Source organism: Hylobates moloch, unplaced genomic scaffold (assembly GCF_009828535.3).
Source record: "Hylobates moloch isolate HMO894 unplaced genomic scaffold, HMol_V3 SCAFFOLD_8, whole genome shotgun sequence".
Taxonomy (NCBI): Eukaryota; Metazoa; Chordata; class Mammalia; order Primates; family Hylobatidae; genus Hylobates; species Hylobates moloch.
The window spans coordinates 92344985-92353164 of NW_026652283.1; the positions used below are offsets into that span (position 1 = coordinate 92344985).

An 8180-nucleotide genomic window follows, 5' to 3' on the forward strand; every position below is an offset into this window, starting at 1 on the left:
TCTTTGGCAAAAACTAATGCCTAGCTCACATTCAGATTTCCCTATTTATTTTCAAAAATGACTTTTTACAATCGATTTCTTCAAACTAGGTCCAAACAAGGTCCACACATCATACTTGGCTATTGTGTCCCTTAAATTTCATTCAATCCAGAGGAGTCCCTTTGCCTACTTCCCATTTTTTTCCATGCCATTGTCTTGACGAAGAAACCAGCTCAGTTTTGTAGAATGTGGCACACTCTAGATTTATCTGTTTTCTTCCTTTTTGTGCTGTTGAATTTGTTCCTCTGCTCTCCATATTTCATCCAATCGTGAAGGTAATTCTAAAGGCTTGATTAGATTCAGGTTTAATTGTTTTGGCTACTGAAAAGGTGGTGCTATGTACTTCTTATTGCATTACATCAGAATCACAGACTATCTGGTCAGCCCTGTTTTAGTAATGCCGAGATTGGTCAGTGGTTTCAGGTGGTTACAGCCCAATCTTGCCATTGACAGGTTCCGTGTAAGTGTTTCACCTGATATTTTTCATCCATTGGTCATTGTTGTGTGGGTCTGTTGTTTCATTAGGACTTAAAATATAGTTGTTTTTCTAACTTTGCCATTCCCTCTACATTTATTAGCTGAAAGTTTTCTGTAAGATGGAACTTTTTCTAAGTACAACTATTTGGTTACCTTGAAATATAGTGTGAAGCAAGCATGCAAAGGAGTCACTGACAAGATCAATGAGGAAATTTATTTTACTTTACTGCTGAATCTTCAGTGCCCAAACCAGTGCCTGGCCCCAGGGGGCCTTCATTAAAAAAATGTTGGCCAGGCATGGTGGCTCACACCTGGGAGGCTGAGGCGGGAGGATTGTCTGAGCTCAGGAGTTGGAGAACAGCCTGGGCAACATGGTGAGACCCCATCTCTACAAAATGGAAAACAAGAAAATTAGCCGGGCATGGTGGTGCACACCTATGGCACTGGCTACTTGGGAGGCTGAGGTGGGAGTTTTGCTTGAGCCCAGGAGTTGGAGACCAGCCTGGGCAATATAGTGAGACCCCATCTCTACAAAAAATTTAAAATCAGCCGAGTGTGGAGGCACACACCTGTAGTCCAAGCCACTTGGGAGGCTGAGGCAGGAGGATTGCTTAAGCCCAGGAGTTCGAGGGCGCAGTGAGCTGTGATTATGCCACTGTACTTCAGCCTGAGTGACAGAGCAAGACTCTGTCTCAGAAAAAAAAAAAAAAATTGTTGAAGGCTTCTTTCCCTTTAATTACTAATTTTCAGAGTTAGGAGTTAGCATTTCTCTCCTCTTTTTTACTTGTGGGCTTTTAAATAAAACCTTTTATTTACAAACTTGTGGACTTTTATCTTTTTATTTATTTTGGTTCGCAGTCATTATTCTTTTTAGTGCTTATTGCTTATGTTGCCTCATCTTCGACTGGTGAGAGCTTGTTTTTTAATTTTTTTTTAAGGTATGAAGTCTCACTCCGTTGCCCAGGCTGGGGTGCAGTGGCTATTCACAGGCATGATCATAGTGCACCACAGCCTCAAGTGATCCTCCTGTCTCAGCCTCCCAAGTAGCTGGGACTACAGGCATGTGCCACCACACCTGATTTAAATGTACTTTTGACTTATGATATTTTCAACTTATGATGGGTTTATTAGGATGTAACCCCACCATAAGTCAAGGAGCATTTGTAGTTATCTGTTATCTAGCCTTGGGAATGATTAGGACAGAGGAACATTGCCCTCTGGTGTGGAAGAGCCAGGTAAAGGAAGTGGTTTAGAGTATGGGCTCTGGATTGGTTGGTTTGCATAGGAATGGCATGCTTACAGGGGAGTGGTTTGATATTTCCAGGAATTAGCTAGTACTAGGAGGGGAAGTCTCTTAGGTCAAAGAGGCATCTGATGCCAAAACATCAAGAAGACAGAAAATAAGGAAATATAGTTAATACACATGGTGCCTGCCATTTCTGAGCCCATGATTTCCTGGCAGGGAAACAGGCAAGTCTCAGCTCAGGTATAGCTGACCATACTTGCACATGTTCAGAGGACTCATTTCAGGAGCTTCCTATTAATGGGTCACTGGCTCTTTTTTAAGCATGAGCATGTCAAGGCTACCAGATGACTTACTGGAGAATTCATTCTTGGCTTTTGTGCTTGGCTTGGGTTTCTAGGGTTCCCATGTAACCAGGAAAGCCCGCCAGCCCACTAATACTGTCGGATTAAGTACTATTCACACATAGCACCTGGTTGAGTCCCCTCTCATGGATCACATGCACCACAAACACAAATAAAAGCTTCAGCTTCCTTTTATGAAAGGAAAATGACTTGTTAGAATATGAAGCAAGTGGTCTGAATGGTAAGTGATGATGAGGGTTCTCTTGTGGTCTGAATGGTAAGTGATGGTGAGGGTTCTCTTGTGGTCTGAATGGTAAGTGATGGTGAGGGTTCTCTTACGGCCTATGGATTGTGACCTTTCTCTGCTGCTCCTTCACCAACTATGCTTTATTGTTATCCTATCCCTTGAGCACAGGCTGAAAGACTGGCCATTAGTTATCTAACCTTATTCATCAGGCAGCCTACAAAACACCATTCTTAGTTGGCAGTTCCAAATAGATCTCTGTTTGTCCCTGATCTTATAGCTGCTATAGAGAAGGTATATCTTTGTCCACCTGCTACCAAATGTTAATCATTATTAAAGCTTGTGGTGGGTACCTGGAGATCTCTCATCTTTTGTGTATGTTTGAAAATTCCATATTAGGCCGGGCGCGGTGGCTCACGCCTGTAATCCCAGCACTTTGGGAGGCCGAGGCGGGCGGATCACGAGGTCAGGAGATCAAGACCATCCTGGCTAATACGGTGAAACCCCGTCTCTACTAAAAATACAAAAAATTAGCCGGGCGAGGTGGCGGGCACCTGTAGTCCCAGCTACGCGGGAGGCTGAGGCAGGAGAATGGCGTGAACCCCAGGGGGCGGAGCCTGCAGTGAGCCGAGATCGCGCCACTGCACTCCAGCCTGGGTGAAAGAGCGAGACTCCTTCTCAAAAAAAAAAAAAAAAAAAAAAGAAAATTCCATATTAAAAAGGTTTGAAAAATGAATCAAGTTTACATCCAGTAGGATGGCTACCACCAACAAAACAGAAAATAAGTGTTGGTGAGGATATGGTGAAACTGGAACACTCATGTTCTCTTAATGGGAATGTAAAGCAGTGCAGCCACTATAGAAAACAGTATGGCAGTCACTCATATTAAAAATAGAATTACATATAATCCAACATTTCAACTTCTGGGTGTATACACAAAAAAATGAAAGCAAGGACTTAAACATGTTCGCGGCAGCATTATTCACAATAGACAAAAGGTGGAAGCAACCCAAATGTTCATTGACAGATGAAATCGTTAATAAAATTTGGTACGTACATACAATGGAATATTATGTTGTAGCATATATCAAAATGTCTTTCCTTTTAAAAGCTGAGGGCACTATCCTAAGTGAAATAAGTCAGTCACAAAAAGACAAATACTATTCGATTTCACCTATATAAGGTTATGTACAGTAGTCAAATTCAGAAAGACAGAAAGTAGAATGGTAGTTGCCAGGGGCTGGGGGAGGGGGTAATGGAGATTTTTTTTTTAATTCTTTTTTCAAAATTTACTTTTTTCTTTTGTTAAAAAAAATTTTTACTCTTAACACCACTCAATGAGAGATTACTGTTTAATAGATACCGAGTTCCAGTTTTGAGGTTTTTTGTTTATTTGTTTGTTTGTTTTAGATAGGGCCTTGCTTTGTCACCCAGGGGGAGTACAACGGCATGCTCAAAGCTCACTGCAGCCTTGAACTCCTGGGCTCAAGCGACCCTCCCACCTCAGCTTCCTGAGTAGCTGGGACTACAGACATGTATCACCACACTTGACTATTTTTATTTTATTTTATTTTATTTCATTTATTTATTTATTTTTGAGACGGAGTCTCGCTCTGTCGCCCAGGCTGGAGTGCAGTGGCATGATCTCAGCTCACTGCAAGCTCTGCCTCCCGGGTTCATGCCATTCTCCTGCCTCAGCCTCCTGAGTAGCTGGGACTACAGGTGCTCACCACCACTGCCAGCTAATTTTTTTGTATTTTTAGTAGAGACGGGGTTTCACTGTGTTAGCCAGGATGGTCTCAATCTCCTGACCTCTTGATCTGCCTGCCTTGGCCTCCCAAAGTGCTGGGATTACAGGCGTGAGCCACCGCGCCTGGCTATTTTATTTTTTTGAGATAGAATCTCACTCTGTTGCCCAGGCTGTAGTGCAGTTGCATGATCTCGGCTCACTGCAACCTCCGCCTCCCAGGTTCAAACGATTCTCCTGCTGCAGCCTCCAGAGTAACCAGGACTACAGGCACGCGCCACCACGCCTAGCTAATTTTTTGTATTTTTAGTACAGATGGGGTTTCACCATGTTGGGCAGGCTGGTCTTGAACTCCTGAGCTCAGGCAATCTGCCCTCCGTGGCCTCCCAAAGTGCTGGGATTACAGGCGTGAGCCATCGCTCCTGGTCTATTTTTATTTTGTTTTTATAGAGAGAGTGTCTCACTATATTGCCCCAGCTGGTCTCAAACTCCTGGGCTGAAGCGATCATCCTGCTTCGGCCTCTCCAAGTGCTGAGATTACAATCGTGAGCCACCGCACCTGGTTCAGAGTTCTAGTTTTGCAAGATAAAAATAGTTCTGCCGATGGATGGTGGTGATGGTCGTGCAACAATGTGAATGTGCTTAATACCACTGCACTGTACAGTTAAAAACAGTTAAGACGGTCCATTTTATGTGTATTTTATCACAATTTTAAATAAAAGAATCAAGTTTAAGTACTCTATAAAGTTAAGCATAAACCTATACCATACCTCAATAATTTCACTCCTAGGTATTTACACAAAAAAATCAAAACATATGTCCACAACAATGTTCATCGTTCAAGAATGTTCATAGCAGCTTTATTCATTATAACCCAAAACTGGGAACAAACCAAATGTCTGTCAACAGGAAATGGGTAAACAAAATAGGCTCTATCCATACAATAAAGTACTAATCTGGAAGAAATGACTGATACACATAACAATATGGAAAAATGTTAAAAACATTATTCTGAGGAAAATAAACCCAAAAGGAAATATACTGGTTTTATGAAGATCAACAGCAGAAGAATCTAAACAATGGTGATAGAATCAGAGCAGTGAGGGTTGGGAGTGGAGATGGGAAGGCAGGGAGTCCAAGGGTTGGGGGCATGGGGGCGTGAAGTGCTACTGACAGAAGGAACTTTCTGGGTCGATGTATTTTTTTTTTTTTTTTGAGACAGAGTCTCGCTCTGTTGCCCAGGCTGGAGTGCAGTGATGCTATTATCTCCGCTCAGTGCAACCTCTGCCTCCCGGATTCAAGCGATTTTCCTACCTCAACCTCCTGAGTAGCTGGGACTACAGGCACGTGCCACCACGCCTGGCTAATTTTTTGTATTTTTAGTAGAGAGCCAGGATGGTCTCGATCTCCTGACCTCATGATCCGCCTGCCTTGGCCTCCCAAAGTGCTAGGATTACAGGCATGAGCCACTGCGCTCGGCTGATGTAAGTATTTATATCTTGACAGAGGTGTTGGTTCCACAGGCGTATATATTTGCCAAAACTCATCAAACTGTATACTTAAGGTTTGTGAACTTACTATATGTTCTTTATACCTCAACATAATTAGTATTTAAGAAAAGAGAAAGTCCTCTCCCTGCTCTCCACTCTTCCCCTGGGGTCAATGAAGCAAGTATGAAAAAACTAATGTGGTTTTGATATTATTCTGTGTTCTGTGATGCATATCATTTATAAAACAACGGAAGTTCATTTCTTGTAAACAGGTTGCTTATAATAAACCAAGGGCAACAGGTCACTGCTGACTGGCCTAGCTCCCTTAGCCAGCATCACAAGTGACTAAGAGGGAAGTGAGAGATAGCAAGTGTAAGCTTCGTGCAGCACGACAGTATCACACAGGGGCAAGAGACAGTTCAGGAAGGTGGGGGCATAGCTCATGAGGAAAGTTGCTTGGTGAGCAGCAGACCTCTGCATTATCTTTGGTATCAGTGAAGAGCTGGTTTCCTTGGCAACAGGGGCCTACTTAATGAATGGTGCCTGCCAGGCAGCAGGCATGAACATGTCCATAGCAAGTGTACATAGTGAAAGAAGATCTCTTCACCAAATATTCCCTTTTAGTCTACATACTCAGATCTGTTGATGGTTTAAGAACAATCAGAGAATGCTGAAAGACATAATAAAAAGCTTCAGTGCCATTACCCACTTCTCCCCCATTCCTAGTAACAACCACTTGTAACCTTTTATCCTTCTCCTCCTCCCCCTCCTTCTCCACTCCTCCCACTCCTTCTCTCCTCCTCCTCCCCGCCCCCTGCCCCCCCCCCCCCGTCGCTCCCTCCCTCCCTCCCTTCCTTCCTTTCTTCTTCATTTTTTTTTATTTTTTTGAGATGGTCTCACTCTGTTGGCTCACTGTAGCTTCCACTTTCTGGGCTCAACTGATTCTCCTGCCTCAGCCTCTGAAGTAGCTGGGAATACAGGCATGCACCACCACACCCAGCTAATTTTTCTGTTTTTTTTGTAGCAATGAGGTCTCACTACGTGGTTTAGGCTGGCCTCAAACTCCAGAACTTGAATGATCTGCCTGCCTCTGCCTCCCAAAGTGCTGGGATTACAGGCATGTGCCACCGTGCCCAATCTCCTTTTCTTTCATTAGTTATTTTGGTTTCATATATATTTCTGTATATTGCTAATTCTTAACTTACCAACTGTAGGCATTGTCTACTTATTGCTTATTATGATTAATAAGGATTTAACTAATTAATACCACCCCATTTCTCCTTTTCTTCTTTTTACCGTGACTTTTGTTGTATCATTGGTTTTCTTTCCATTGGTTACTTTTATATATTTAGATTCTGTTCTTAAACTATTTGTTTTTAATTCTGTCAATTTTCACTAATGTCTCTTGACTTTTTTCCCCTACCTTTGCCTCCATCTCTTTTCCTACTTCTACCTTCTGGTTTCTGTGAGCTTCACTTTGATATTTACATTGTTGAGGTTGAAAATATTTACATTCTGTTCAGAAATCATAACTGAACCCCCATCCTCTTTGTCTGTAGGTTGATGACACAAATTTAAAATTAATAAAAATATTAAATTGTTATGACATTATGTTTTCCTCTATAATTATGTCATCACCCTAGACCTCTCAAAGGGCAATATTCCTAGAAAATTCTATGATGGGCCAGGCATGGTGGCTCACGCCTGTAATCCCAGCACTTTGGGAGGCTGAGGTGGGCAGATCACTTGAGGTTGGGAGTTCAAGATCAGCCTGACCAACATGGTGAAACCCTGTCTCTACTAAAAAATACAAAAATTAGCTGGGTGTCGTGGCGGGCACCTGTAATCCCAGCTGCTTGGGAGGCTGAGGCATGAGAATCACTTGACCCCAGGAGGCAGAGGTTGCAGTGAGCTGAGGTCACCACTGTGCTCCAGCCTGGGTGACAGAGTGAGACCCTGTCTCAAAAAAAAAAGAAAAAGAAAAAATAAGAAAAGGAAAATTGTATGATGGATTCTCTTTTCTTAAAGAACCACAGTTGCCCAAATTTATACCACATTAGTTTATTTCAAGTTTGGATCATAACTTTCCTGTCTTAGAATTTTTATAATTTTTCCCTCATTAGGAGAAGCAAAAGCCTTCTTCATGAAAGCACTGATATCTATTAGTTCCTTATTCTAAAATTGTTCAGGGTCTACTCTAGAAGTCTTAAGAATATCTTTGTGTTGTATGAAAGGAGAGAAGGTTAGTACTCCCCTTGACAAGGATGGAAGAGGCCCTCAGGCCTGACAACACACATATGGTTAAGGCATTGCCACCTACTTTGTGGCATCTAACCATCGTTTTTCACACACCGGGGCCTGTTGTGGGGTGGGGGGAGTGGGGAGGGATAACATTAGGAGACATACCTAATGTAAATGAGGAGTTAATGGGTGCAGCACACCAACATGGCACATGTATACATATGTAACAAACCTGCACGTTGTGAACATGTACCCTAGGACTTAAAGTATAATAAAATATATATATATATGTTAAAAAAAAACAAGAATATCTTTTTGGAGCACATGGACCTCCTGTTTTAATTTGAACAGATTT

The 8180-nt window shown here is 42.4% G+C and overlaps 1 non-coding gene across 1 annotated transcript; it reads left to right on the forward strand.

Annotated features, from left to right (window-relative positions):
* The first annotated feature begins 7804 nt into the window (after positions 1–7804).
* Positions 7805–7930, forward strand: LOC116474033 (U6atac minor spliceosomal RNA). Its single transcript, XR_004249574.1, has one exon. It is a non-coding gene; the product is annotated as a U6atac minor spliceosomal RNA (small nuclear RNA).
* The last annotated feature ends 250 nt before the right edge of the window (positions 7931–8180 follow it).